General features: G+C 36.5%; 2 long non-coding RNA genes across 2 annotated transcripts; both read right to left on the bottom strand.

Annotated features, from left to right (window-relative positions):
- Nucleotides 1–204: 204 nt before the first annotated feature.
- On the bottom strand, nt 205–1,049 carry LOC148696026 (uncharacterized). Its single transcript, XR_015964743.1, has 2 exons — nt 1,020–1,049; nt 205–857 (listed from the first exon to the last, which is right to left on the bottom strand). It is a non-coding gene; the product is annotated as an uncharacterized LOC148696026 (long non-coding RNA).
- A 3,909-nt stretch (nt 1,050–4,958) lies between these two features.
- On the bottom strand, nt 4,959–6,019 carry LOC148696025 (uncharacterized). Its single transcript, XR_015964625.1, has 2 exons — nt 5,469–6,019; nt 4,959–5,342 (listed from the first exon to the last, which is right to left on the bottom strand). It is a non-coding gene; the product is annotated as an uncharacterized LOC148696025 (long non-coding RNA).
- Nucleotides 6,020–13,653: the final 7,634 nt, after the last annotated feature.

Raw genomic sequence — 13,653 nt, 5'->3', positions numbered from 1 at the left:
GATATTTTTTGTGGTGTGAATGAAAAAAAATTTGAAAATTTTGAGTTAAAAAAAAAAAGAAAAAAAAAGTAAAATAAATAATATCAAGATCAATTTTTAATGTAAAAATATAATTTTTCGTTAAAATAAACAATACTAAGAACTTTCGTTAAAATTCTCCTTTAAGGATTAGACAGCTTAATCGCTTAGTATGTTCGACATGCATATTAAATTGATATGTCATTCGTATTATTGAAACTACTGAAAATTCGATTACAAAAATTTATATCTTGAAAGTAAGCATAATTTTCATAGAAACAAAACTATCTGTATAGTGTATATCTTTACATATAAATGTGGAGGTACCACCGAGCCCGTATCAGAGGAACAGCTGGAAAGCTGTCTGGTGTTGTCACATCAGCACGAGGCACTGGGTGGCCGTCAGAAACAGCGGGCACAAAGGTGGAGGGGCCACCACACAGGTGTATCAAAGGAGTCGAAGCCTTCCGCAGAAGAGAAAAATGAAAGAGAAGGGACATTGACAACACCGATCTCATAATTTTCTTTAGATATGATCAAGATTCCTCGTTGAGTGGTTGTAGACAAAACCCCTTCAAGTCTCTCAAGTTCCATTCAACAAGACTTAACACAAACCCTAAATTTTCCTCTGTATTTTGAAATGATGTTTGCGTGATCACGTAAACGTGTTTGCGTGATCACCTAAGAAAATTAGTTTTTTATACTAAATTTGCAAATTATATGGTATATCATCAACTGAAAATAAACACATTTATCAACATTTATAATCGTCTTCCTAGCATTACCATAGTTAAATACACACCCCACTCTCCACCGCTCAGTCTACTCCCACTGCATTCCTAAGTAAGGGGATTAAAAGAGAAAAAATTTATGAGTTACAACCTTGATCTCCACTTACTAACGAACACAAAAAACTGAAATTGCCACTAAAGTTTGGCCTACACAGGCCCCTACAATTCCACGTAAAATACTTCATTAATTCAGCTCAAGACAATACTTACAATTTCCTTTAGCTTTTGTTACAACCTTCTGCACTTCCTTAGACTTAAAACCCCTACCTCAGCTGCCCAACTAGATGCCACAACATCACCAGCAGCATCATAACTTTCTCCTACACTACTAGAACTCTTCATGATTAACAGCTCCAGAAACACAATCCAGAGCACACTGATAAAAATAACAAATCCACAGATCATTAAATAAGTTGGCATCAGTAGGAAACCAAAATAAAGCAGTTTCTAGTGCAAACCAACAACCAAAAGACTTCCTAAGCATAATGATCTCCACTTGCATCACATGTAGACAAACTCCATCCACATAAGAACCGGGAATATCATAATTTTGACTATCTGGGCAGTTCAGCAAAGTGTGAGACGCTCATCTATAAACCCTTTATTGGTCAATAAACACTCATGCTTATGTTGAATGTTAAGTTCTTAATGTTGCGATTTTCATTACTTACAGTGGGTTTGATCAAAAGTAATATCTTCCAAGCTCCACGGTTATTTTATATTAGAGTGTTAAATTATTTAATAATAAAAAAGTATGTGGGATACATTTAACAAAGTGTGAGACGCTAATAAACTTACCATAATAATACAATATTATGGAGTTTTTTTTTTCTAAAGTTTTCTCCTTCAAGCACGTCTTTTCTGTTCTTCTAGTTGTGTCAGTGCCATCTAAAATAAAGTAACCTTTGGATGTAAATTTATGAATTGCCAGGTATAATCAATATTTTAAATTAATATTTCCTTCAAATTTTCATTTAAAGCATCTAAATCTAATTTTTTAAGGAATTTTCTCTTGTGGAAAATGTATACCCACAACAAAAAATAAAAAAGATATTTTGAAATAGATGCCTTAGCATTGAATATTTTAAACTACATATATTCCTTTTAAAGATTGGTTAAACAAGATTCATACAAAATTGTTGGAGTTTTCATTTACGTTAGTTCTTGATGTCAAAAAAATTACACATCATTTGAATTGAAACAAATTTCCTAGAATCTACCTCTTTCAATTTCCCTTCTAAAGATTATTACAAAAATAACTTGATTATATACAATTTATTAGCAATATGCCGTTTATTGATGAAGAAACAATAATAAACGTACCAATTGATAACATACACATAATTTGTTGTATCTAATAATAATGTCTCAAAACCGAAATAAGAAATACCTATACCCGAAATAAGAAAACAAAGATTACTAATTTGAACAAAAGAAATACCTATTTTTTCTAATATATGCGGATACTTCAAAATAGTATTAATTTGTTAAGTAAAATATATGAGTAACTACTAGTAACGAAATACTTCTTAATCAAAATCCGAAAGCGCATAAATGTTTAATAAATATAAATGGTAAGATTAGTGAGGGATTCTAATTTTTTCTAAAAATAATAAAAGCGAAACAATAGTAAAACAAATCCAATACTAACCTTAATCGACTTCACCCTTTGGGCTCCTAATGTAAAACATTCTGTCACACGTTCGAGCTACTCAAGGTGCCTCAATATTTGGTACATGACATCTAGAGTTTCTATCTTGCCATCATGTAGCATTTAAGCCTACACACAAACCATAGACGTTATTTTATATATCCATAACCCAATGGAGCTGATTCATTTCCAAGCACACAAACATGAGCCTCATCACATTTCTCTCCTACTTCAATCTATCAATTTCTAGTTGTTGCGTTGATTCTTTTTCCTGAAAAATTATGCGCCACAATATTGTTTTTTGTTTTACTTTTATTAATATTATGATGTGCATATTTTTTCAGGAAAATGAATCAGCACAACAACTAGAAATTGATAGATTGAAGCAAGAGACATATGTGTTGAGGCTCAAGGTATTGTTTGCGTGCTTGGAAATGAAACAGCTCCATTGGCTATGGATATGTTAAATAATGTCTATGGTTTGCGTGTTGGCTTCGGTGCCACGTGATTAGAATTGCGAGAGGTAAACTCTAGATGTCATGACCAAAGAGTTAGACACTTTGAGGAGATGGAACGTTTGACATAAAATTTTACATTAGTAACCCAAACGGTGAAGTCGATTAAAGTTGGTATTGAATTTGTTTTACTTTTGTTCACTTTTATTATTTTAGAGAAAATTAGAATCCCCCACCCACATGACAATTTTTTTTATTAAACATTTGTGCATTTCAGATTTTGATTAAAAGCATTTCACTACTAGTAGTTACTCATATTTTACTTAACAAATTAATACTAAATTGAAGTATCCAAACATATTAATTAAGAGATTAGAAAAGATAGGTGTTTCTTGTATTTAAAGTAGTAATCTTTCTTTTCTTTTTCTCTATTTTCTTATTTCAAGTATAGTCACTAGTTCTGTTTTGAGACACTATTATTAGATACAATAAATTATGTGTATGTTATCAATTGATACATTTAATTTTATAGATATCGTTGGTTAGTAGGTTTTCATATGTATTTTTTTATTGGTAAATTTATATTGAATACCTTTTAATTTGTATTATTGTTTCTTTATCAAAAGAAAATAAAAATTAAACGGTGTATTGCTAATAAATTGTACAAAATCAAGTTATTTTAATAATTACTTTTAGAAAGGAAATCAAAAGAGCTAGATTCTAAGAAATTTATTTCAATCCAAATGAAAATGTGTAATTTTTTTGACATGAATGACCAACTCAAGGTAAAGTAAATGATAGCTTCTACAATTTTGTAGGAAAAATGTTTAACCAAATCTTTAAAAGCAATATGTGTTTAATTTAAAATATTCAATACTAAGGCATCTATTTCAAAACGTCTTATATATTTATTTATTGTTGTGAGCATGTTTTTCCAAGAGAGAATCCTTAAAAAACTGAAGATGAACACCTTGAAACACAACTTAGATGCTTCAAATGAAAAATTAAAGGTAATATTAATTTAGTAGGGATTTTAAAATATTGATTATATCTGTTAATTATAAATTTAAATTTTACATCTAATGTTTATTTTCTTTTGAATGGCACTGACACAACTAGAAGAACAGAAAAAAATCATGATTGAAAAGAAAAACTTCATAAAAAAAAAAACTCCATAACACTATTATGGTAAGTTTTATATTAGCACCTCACATTTTGTAAAATGCACCCTACATATTGTTTTATTATTAAATAATTTAACACTCTAATTTTCTTGAAGTGCGAGTAACATTTCTCTTATATTTCATTGTTATGAAACTTACTGATGATTAAATTTAATAGGATTAATTAGCAAGATATGTATATGTGTGTATATATATATTTGTATATTTGTCTAGCAAAAATTATCATTTTGCAGTTATATAGGAATTGACCTAATGCATGCAAGTGATATATTAGGCCTCATATGTTAGTAGATGGGATGTTTATGTAAGCCCATGCAAGACTTGCAAAGGCTATTCTGTGAAATGAGATCATATATAAATGACATCACTTTGGATTATTTTTAAAAGATAATTTAGCAGGAGATCAATGAAAATTTTACTATTTAGCCATATGTTAGTTAGGGTACACTTTGGATTGGGCCAATCCTAACCCGCCCATGTGCAACCCAACTTTAAACATAGCGAGTTTTTTTTAGTTATAACTCATCCAAACCCAACCCAATTTCAACCCGTTCTTTGATTGGGTTGAGTTGAGTTAATCATTTGCCCATTCATCCCCATCCCCAACCCAATTTCAATCCGTTTATTGATTCAGTTGAGTTGAGTTGATCATTTGCCCGTTAATCCCAATCCCCAACCCAAACCGATCCCAAATTGTATTGCAATGTCAACGTCAAACCTTAGTTTCTACTGTATTTGGTGTTTGGAGCATGTGTGGGATTGGATTGCAATGTCAACGGCAAACCCCTGCAAATTTAGGGTTTTAGGTGGATTATGTTGCAATGTTTTCTCCAAAAAAAATAAAATAAAAACTTTGAAAAATCCAAAAATATGTTGCATGCTTTCTTTATTTATCTAGTTGATTTTACATCTGTTTTTAATTTTCACAAAAATTGGTTAATTGCAGGTTGCAAACAGAGAAAATAAAGACAGATTATCTTATACTGGATCATGCACTCAGCAGCAAGTCTATATTCACATCAACCACACCTACACTATGCTGAAATTTAAAGCAATTAACATGATCTAATTTAAAGATGCAAGTTTGGGGGTGATTGTTGCAATTAACATGATCTAATTTTCTGCAGCTCAGTTTTGCGATGCATGGATGAGGAGTACGGTTAAATCACAGATCCATACACCACAGAACTGAGTACAGCTATTACTACCGGATCTACAACTGTCTCACATGGATCCGAGCATCCTGCACACAAACCATCAACATGAATATACAGAGATCAAGAGTTTGCTACCACAAGTAAGCAGCTCCAAGGTGAAATTTATACGAGACATGAAGTGAGAGATCAGTTATGGAGGCTAGTGATTTTACATTTTTTTTGTTTTGGATCTGTGCTGTTCGAGTGTAGTTCCTCATTATTTCGTCAGCGGATCCAGAACCTCATACACATATCAGAACAAACATGTGTTAGTTTCCTACTTTTTCTGTCTAAATATCACCAAACGGACACATATTCAAGAATGTCATGGGTGATGTTTACCTCTGTGGGAAGATTGGAGCATCAATGTGACAACATTTCCATTGCAGAGACTCGTTGGTTTTGGGTTTTTGCAGAGAAGAGTGAGTGTTGTTGAGCCGCTAAGGGTGAAGGGTTGTGTTGATGTGAGAGAGGAGGGTAAAGCATTGAAGTAGAAATGGTAGAGGAGACGCGGCCAGGGTTGTCATATTTTTGAGAGATGGGAGCTAGGGTTTTGGTTTGTGAGAGAGGAGCAGCTAGGGTTCTAAGTTTAGAGAAATGAGAGACATCTCTCATATTTAAGAGAGAGACAGCGCCGAGGGAAATGCAGAGAGAGAGAGAGAGCCGTTTGGCTCTGGGCTCAGACTCAGAGGATAGAGAGAGAAGTGGCTGATGGTTAGAGAGAGGTTTCAAATATCAGAAATAAGAGAACTGTGTGTGTTTTAGTTTTATTATGTATAGGGGGACATGAGGGTTGTGATGCCAACCGCGTCCCATTTCAAGTGCAGCAAAATCACCACCCAACCAAGCAAACAAAAAAAATAGAAAAGTAATACTACCTTAAGTTTATCATTTGCGACTCATGCTTCAATGTATCTATCTCTTCCTTTACTTTAAAAATGTATACAACATAATTAAATACATTTTGTCGAGCAATGAAAAAAGAAATTGGAAGAACCAAAAAAAGTGTTTGTTCACCATTACAATTACAATGTATTGTGGTACATTCATGTTTGCAATTATATCCAAATCAGAATGTAGATCAAAGAATACTTGAGTCCTAAACTTTCTGCTAACGAATGATGTTATGAAGAGTTTTATCAAAGTCAAATCGTTGTGTACTGATCTGCAAAAAACCATGACACAAAAAAACTAAATAAGGAATCGTTAGAAATCTAAAAATGCAAAGACATGGTTGTTTTTTCTTTTCTTTTTTTCAAATTTACTCTCAGCATTAAAACTCGTTATACAGAGAAAGATGATTAAGTAGGATGGTGTGGAAAGAAAGTGATGGAAAATTATCATGAAGAAGAAAGATGCAATAATATCGTCTAAGAAAAAACGTTTGATATAACTTCAAATATTGTTATAGACGTTTGATAATATTAAAACAGCCCTCGGGTTTTGCAGTCACATTCATGCGTGTGAAATGCAGTGGATATCCATGCATGAAGCATCAACCGTTTTCCTTCCTGACAAATATACAGTTCACCTTTTTCTTGGCCAACTGACATATCTCCTCTCTATTGGGTTCACAATCCTCATATTCTCTGATACATGAAATACTCAAATCAAGTTACAACTATTGACAGTATGGACAATATGGAATAATGGACAGTATGGAATACTGTCAGTATGGCAGGGAATATTGCAGTCGACAGTATGGACAATATGGAATAATGGACAGTATGGAATACTGTCAGTATGGCAGGGAATATTGCAGTCAGTATGGAAGGGCACGTGAAAAAGGAATGTTGTATTATTCCTTGACAGCTAGTCAGTATGGTTTGCTGCTTATTTTTTTCTAGTTGCTGCATCATGGACAGCAAGCACAACACACTGCATTGCATTTGTTTATTGCATGCGTATGTGTGCATGCGTGTATGTAAAATATGTATAAAACACTGCTGCCGTTGCAGCAGTTTAATCAGAAAAGAACAACAAGTTGAAACCAAAATCGTAAGATGGTATCAGAGCAGGAACCATAGGGTCCTGCCTCTGTTGTTTATTCTTCTAGCCTGTTCTTCATCCTCTGTTCATCATTTGTTGTGATGGCAGAAGATATCCCATCTAGTTCTGAGGCTACAAGTTCCTCAACCCTAACACCAGCCAACATGATACACGGGGAGAGCAACCCACGACTGTGCACCGTGTTGTTGAATGAGTTCAACTACTTGCCATGGTCACGAGCTATATCTCTTGCTCTAGGAGGAAGATCGAAACTAGGGTACGTAAATGGAACCATCAAGCCTCCAGATTCTTCCTCAGCTAACTTTGATGCATGGCACTCAAATGACCAGCTTGTTATGTCCTGGGTACTTAACTCGATGGAGCCCAAGTTGTCCGAGATCTTCAGCTACTCAGATTCTTCACACATCTTATGGGAATCGATCAAAGAAATGTACGGCAGTCAACACAATGCTGCCCGTGTGTTTGAACTGAAGAAAAGCCTCGCTGGACTTAAGCAAGGTAATCAAACTTTCATTCAGCATCTTGGAAGCATGAAATCTATGTGGAATGAACTTGATCTATACCGTCCACACACCACTGAATCCGCTGCACTCTTGAAAAGGGCTGATGAAGATAAAGTGTTCCAACTATTGGCAAGCTTGGGAGTTGAGTATGAAGACTTGCGTAGCCACTTACTAATGACTCCTGAGCTACCATCGTTCGTCAACGTGTGTCATGCAGTCCAAAGAGAGGAAACTCGAAGGAAAGTAATGCATGTTGAGCCTCGGTCTAGCCCAGAAGCTAGGGCTTTCACCAGTAACCACAACTTCACTAGTGAAAGGTTTTTTAATGGAAAGAAAGCTGACTGGAAATGCACATACTGCAACACCAAGGGGCACGTAAGGGAAAAATGCTGGATTTTACACCCTGAGTTAAAACCTAAGTTTAACAAGGAAGGAAAAATGATCAGGGATGGGAAAGGGCTTACGCCTAAAGCCTTCCAATCTAAAGAGATGTCAAACTTCACCTCAAGCCCTTTCTCCCTGATCAATGAGTTTGCCGCCTTTCTCCAAAAGAAGAGTGATATCGCTGAGGGTAACAATGTCACCACGGAAAATTCCACAGAAATGCTTGGAAAATTTGCTGGTTTTTTGGCAAATTCAAACACCACTACATCCGGCAATATCCCAGGTATCATTTGTGCACTTTCCACGGCTCTCAATCTCACACACGATTTTTGGATTGTAGACTCAGGTGCCACTGACCATATAACCAACAACCAAGCTTGTCTCCATGAGTTTCAAAAATTACCTAATCCTACTCATGTGTCTGTAGCAAATGGGAAAGGGGAACCAGTCCTAGGAAAAGGAAAAATTAAATTGATGGGGAGTGATGTAGAGTCTACGGCACTATATGTACCCTCATTTCCATTTCAGCTTCTGTCCATAGGAAACATCACACATACTTTGAACTGTCTTGCTATTTTTTCTCCTCACACAGTTGTGTTTCAGGATCGAGTCACTCAGAAGAAGATTGGTGAGGGTTTTTTCTTAAATGGTCTGTACTACATCTCAAGGGAGTTCAATCAAATTAAGGAACCCATTGCCACCCTAAGCCATGTCCAGAAGCATCAACTTTGGCACCAACGTCTCGCTCATCCCTCCGAACCAGTAATGTCTAAATTATTTCCAAATTATTGTACCAACACACATGAGTGTGAGATCTGTCAAATGTCAAAAGCCACTAGGCTACCTTTTGTACCCTCTAAATCTAGAACCAGTAAACTCTTTGAAGTTGTACACTCAGATATTTGGGGACCTACCCGTGTTGAGTCATTTGATGGGTACAAGTATTTTGTTACATTCATAGATGACTACTCTAGGGTTACCTGGTTATATCTCTTAAAGTCTAAAAGTGAATTTTTTACAGCTTTTCAAGACTTTCATAAGCTAATAACCAACCAATTCTCCTCAAAAATATATACCTTACGGTCAGATAATGGCACCGAGTATACCTCCAATAATCTGTCAAACTACTTGAGCAGTCATGGTATCTTGCATCAAACTAGTTGTGTGGGTACACCACAACAAAATGGTGTTGCCGAACGCAAGAATAGGGATTTATTGGAGAAAACTAGGTCTCTTATGTTTCAGATGCAAGTTCCCAAGAGATTCTGGTCCCAAGCACTCCTCACTGCAGCCTATATCATTAACAGACTTCCCACTCGTGTCCTGAATTCCAAATCACCCTTTGAAGTTATGAAGGGAAGAACTGCTGATTTAACTCATTTCAGGATTTTTGGATGCACTTGTTATGTTCACGTTCAAGCAAATCATCGTGATAAACTCGAACCTCGAGCTATCAAGTGTGTGTTTATGGGGTACTCGAGTTCTCAAAAGGGATACAAATGTTATAACCCACACACTGGGAAGCTGGTTGTTTCTAGGGATGTACGGTTTGATGAACTAGTTCCTTTCTTCAACAATCACTCCCCGAATAGTTCTCAGGGGGAGAGTCTAATGGATATTTTTCCACTACCAACTCTTGCTGAAATCCATACAGACACCCCACCATACCACCCTATAAGTGATTCCCCAGTTGATGAGATGGTCAGTGAAGATATACCTCGTGCCCCAGCACCAGTTGTTGCCACACAACCAATTGTAGCAGCACCAAAAAGGAACCCAACTCGCGATCGCAATCCTCCTCTACGGCTGCAAGAGTACATCACTTACAGTGCAAGGCATCCCATTTCTGAAGCTCTTACTTATCACAAACTGTCAGCATCTCATGCATCCTTCCTAAGTCAGGTGACAAATAATGTTGAGCCTAAAAACTTTCAAGAAGCAGTATGTATGCCCGTGTGGAGAGAAGCCATGCATAATGAGCTCAAAGCACTGAACGAAAATCAAACCTGGAGTGTGGTAGACCTTCCCAAAGGGAAGAAAGCCGTAGGGAGTAGATGGATTTACAAGACCAAATTCAATTCCAATGGTACCATTGAAAGACACAAGGCACGATTGGTTGCACGGGGGTTCACTCAAACCTACGGTATTGATTACAAGGAGACTTTTGCTCCCGTCGCCAAAATGAACACAGTAAGGGTGTTGTTATCAGTAGCAGTCAACCACGACTGGCCCTTGTTTCAAATGGATGTTAAAAACGCATTTCTTCACGGTGAGCTTCAAGAAGAGGTGTACATGAAGCTACCTCCAGGACACCCTCAAGAACAAGAACCTACCAAAGTCTGCAAGCTTCATAAAGCTATATATGGACTTAAACAGTCTCCTCGCGCTTGGTACGCCAAACTGAGCTCCGTTCTTGAAGTGGCAGGGTTCAAAAGGAGTCATGCTGACTCCTCTCTCTTTGTTCGAAGTGGTGTCCAAGGGAAGCTCATAGTTCTTATATATGTTGACGACCTTATCATCACGGGGGACAACATGGATGAACTCGAGGCTCTTAAACGGTCGCTTCACCAACAATTTGCCATTAAAGACTTGGGAACCTTGAAATATTTTCTGGGAATTGAGATGGCTACCTCTTCCAAGGGTCTATTCTTGAATCAAAGGAGGTATGTTCTTGACCTTCTTAAAGAAGCACATATGGTCAACTGCAAACCTGCTCGCACCCCACTTGCTAGCAAACTTCAATTGGATGCTCCAGGTAAACCCCTATCAAATCCTAATGTGTATCAACGCATGGTTGGGAAACTCATTTACCTCACTATCACAAGGCCTGATATTGCTTACTCCGTTAGCCTTATCAGTCAGTTTATGCATTCTCCTACATTGGTTCATTGGGAAATTGTCAAGAGAATCCTCCGATATCTCAAGGGCTCGATCGGCAGAGGCATACTCATGCAGAAAAATGAGTCTAACAACATTCTGGCCTATACCGATGCTGACTGGGCTGGTAATTCCCTTGATCGAAAATCCACCACAGGTTTTTGTACCTTTGTAGGTGGAAACCTTGTCACCTGGAAAAGTAAAAAACAAACAGTGGTTGCACGGTCCAGTGCGGAAGCTGAATATCGGGCCATGGCAGCAACAGCTTCTGAACTCATCTGGTTGAAGAGTCTCCTTCTTGATCTTGGCTTCACCAGCAAGGAACCCATGTCCTTATTCTGTGACAACCAGGCTGCAATGCATATTGCATCCAATCCTGTCTTCCATGAACGGACTAAACACATTGAAGTTGACTGCCACTTCATCCGCACTCAAGTTCAATCCAAAGTCATCGAAACTGTGTACACTAGAAGTCATGATCAACTTGCGGACCTTTTCACGAAAGCTCTCGATTTTACACAGTTTCAACGGTTATTGTTCAAGCTTGGATCAATCAACCCCCTTGATCCAGCTTGAGGGGGAGTATTGACAGTATGGACAATATGGAATAATGGACAGTATGGAATACTGTCAGTATGGCAGGGAATATTGCAGTCGACAGTATGGACAATATGGAATAATGGACAGTATGGAATACTGTCAGTATGGCAGGGAATATTGCAGTCAGTATGGAAGGGCACGTGAAAAAGGAATGTTGTATTATTCCTTGACAGCTAGTCAGTATGGTTTGCTGCTTATTTTTTTCTAGTTGCTGCATCATGGACAGCAAGCACAACACACTGCATTGCATTTGTTTATTGCATGCGTATGTGTGCATGCGTGTATGTAAAATATGTATAAAACACTGCTGCCGTTGCAGCAGTTTAATCAGAAAAGAACAACAAGTTGAAACCAAAATCGTAAGAACAACACATAATATATTAGTAATCCCAATATATTGAAATCGAAACAACACAAATAAACTAAAGGAAACTTGTGTAAACTTACGGTGAAGCTGAAATTAACATCGAATCTACAAAACGTCCTAATGAGCATAGCGCATACAGTAGAATTAAATGTCTAGATATGCATTATTCCATCTAGAACAATTTCGAATGTGGTGATAAAGCTATTGAGACTCGATTTGCATGGTAGTGGCATAGTTTGCAGAAGACAGAACTGGAAGTTCCCGGATGAACCGTACACTCTCTTAGCCTTAAAATTCAAACGTCTTTAAGTTCTTTTAGTACCTGCAAAATTGAACCTTGCAAAGATTTAAAACAGCCAAATAATGGATTTAAAACTTCAAACATCAGCAACGATCGTTGTTTAGCAAAATGCTCACATAATATGCGTGTGGAAAAAAAAAATCAAGTTTTGTTATGTTTTATAATTTTAACGGCTTTCCCTTAACTCTTAGAAAAACCAAACTCATTTATAGAGAAACAAACAAAAGAAGTTTACAACAATTTTTTCCTAAATTCCAAAAACTATGCTTTATAATTTATAATATGTGAGGTGCATGATTTAAAAAAATGATCTTACAAAAATGGACATGATCATAGTGTGTTCCGCTAGTCTTCCATGGTGTTTTCTTCTCCATTTGTTTCGATTACTCTTCTTATGATTTTGTGATTCCGTTCTGAGCTTTCGTTCTCTTTCTCCCTCTCGTCTCTTTACCTCTTAAAATAACCACATTAGAACCAATAGCATCAACTAAACCACGTGAAGCTGCATCCTCACCCAGTCCAAACTTGGGCAACCTCATCCATTTTATCTACCTGGCAACACAGGAAAAGAGGGACACTTCGGTGTTTCAAATTAACAGAACGAAAAGTATGTAGTGAAACCAAAACAAAGAATGAATTGATGCGCATATAAACGTTCATCGATCTGGAAAAAGTTGCCTTGCCAAAACTGAAAGAATTTCAAAGCAGTTCTTTCTACCTGAAAAAATTTCAAACGCCCAAGATCAGATTTTACATTTTACAATAAAAGAAAAACCCAAAAATTATCAAATTATAGAAAACCAAACCGAATTTAAAGAAAATGCGCGGGAGAGAGACTTACCGATTTGTGTACATTCTTAGCATGCAAATGGGTGAGAACCGAAACCTGTAGAGAAATAGTAGTGAAAGAAGGAGAGAATACGGAGTGGTAGGCTGCAGTTAGAAAACAGAAAGAATAGAGTTGTACGTGGAATTGTGGGAGGTTACAGAGTCTCTTGAATGATCGATTGAATAGAGAGGTTTGTGCGAGGAAGAAGTTTGATCAGAAAATGGGGGAATAGAAGATAGACGTGGGTGGGTTGGTTTCCGTTGGCAATTATCTCCTTTTTCCTGTAATCTTTTAACTTTGAACGGGAACTGATGATGAAAGGTTGTGAGAGTTTAAAAACTGAACGGGAACTGCTATGCAGTTTGAAAATTAAACATGCAGAACGTGGTGATTCTTCCTCCCACATTATTTTAATTTTATCTTATCTCCTTTTTTTTTTTTTTTTTAATTTTATCTAATTATTTTATCTTTTTTCCTTTGATTATCT

Source organism: Pyrus communis, chromosome 7 (assembly GCF_041283825.1).
Source record: "Pyrus communis isolate YQ-2024b chromosome 7, ASM4128382v1, whole genome shotgun sequence".
Classification (NCBI taxonomy): Eukaryota; Viridiplantae; Streptophyta; class Magnoliopsida; order Rosales; family Rosaceae; genus Pyrus; species Pyrus communis.
Note: the sequence above shows the minus strand (reverse complement) of the source record. Positions and strands in the feature narration are given on the sequence as shown.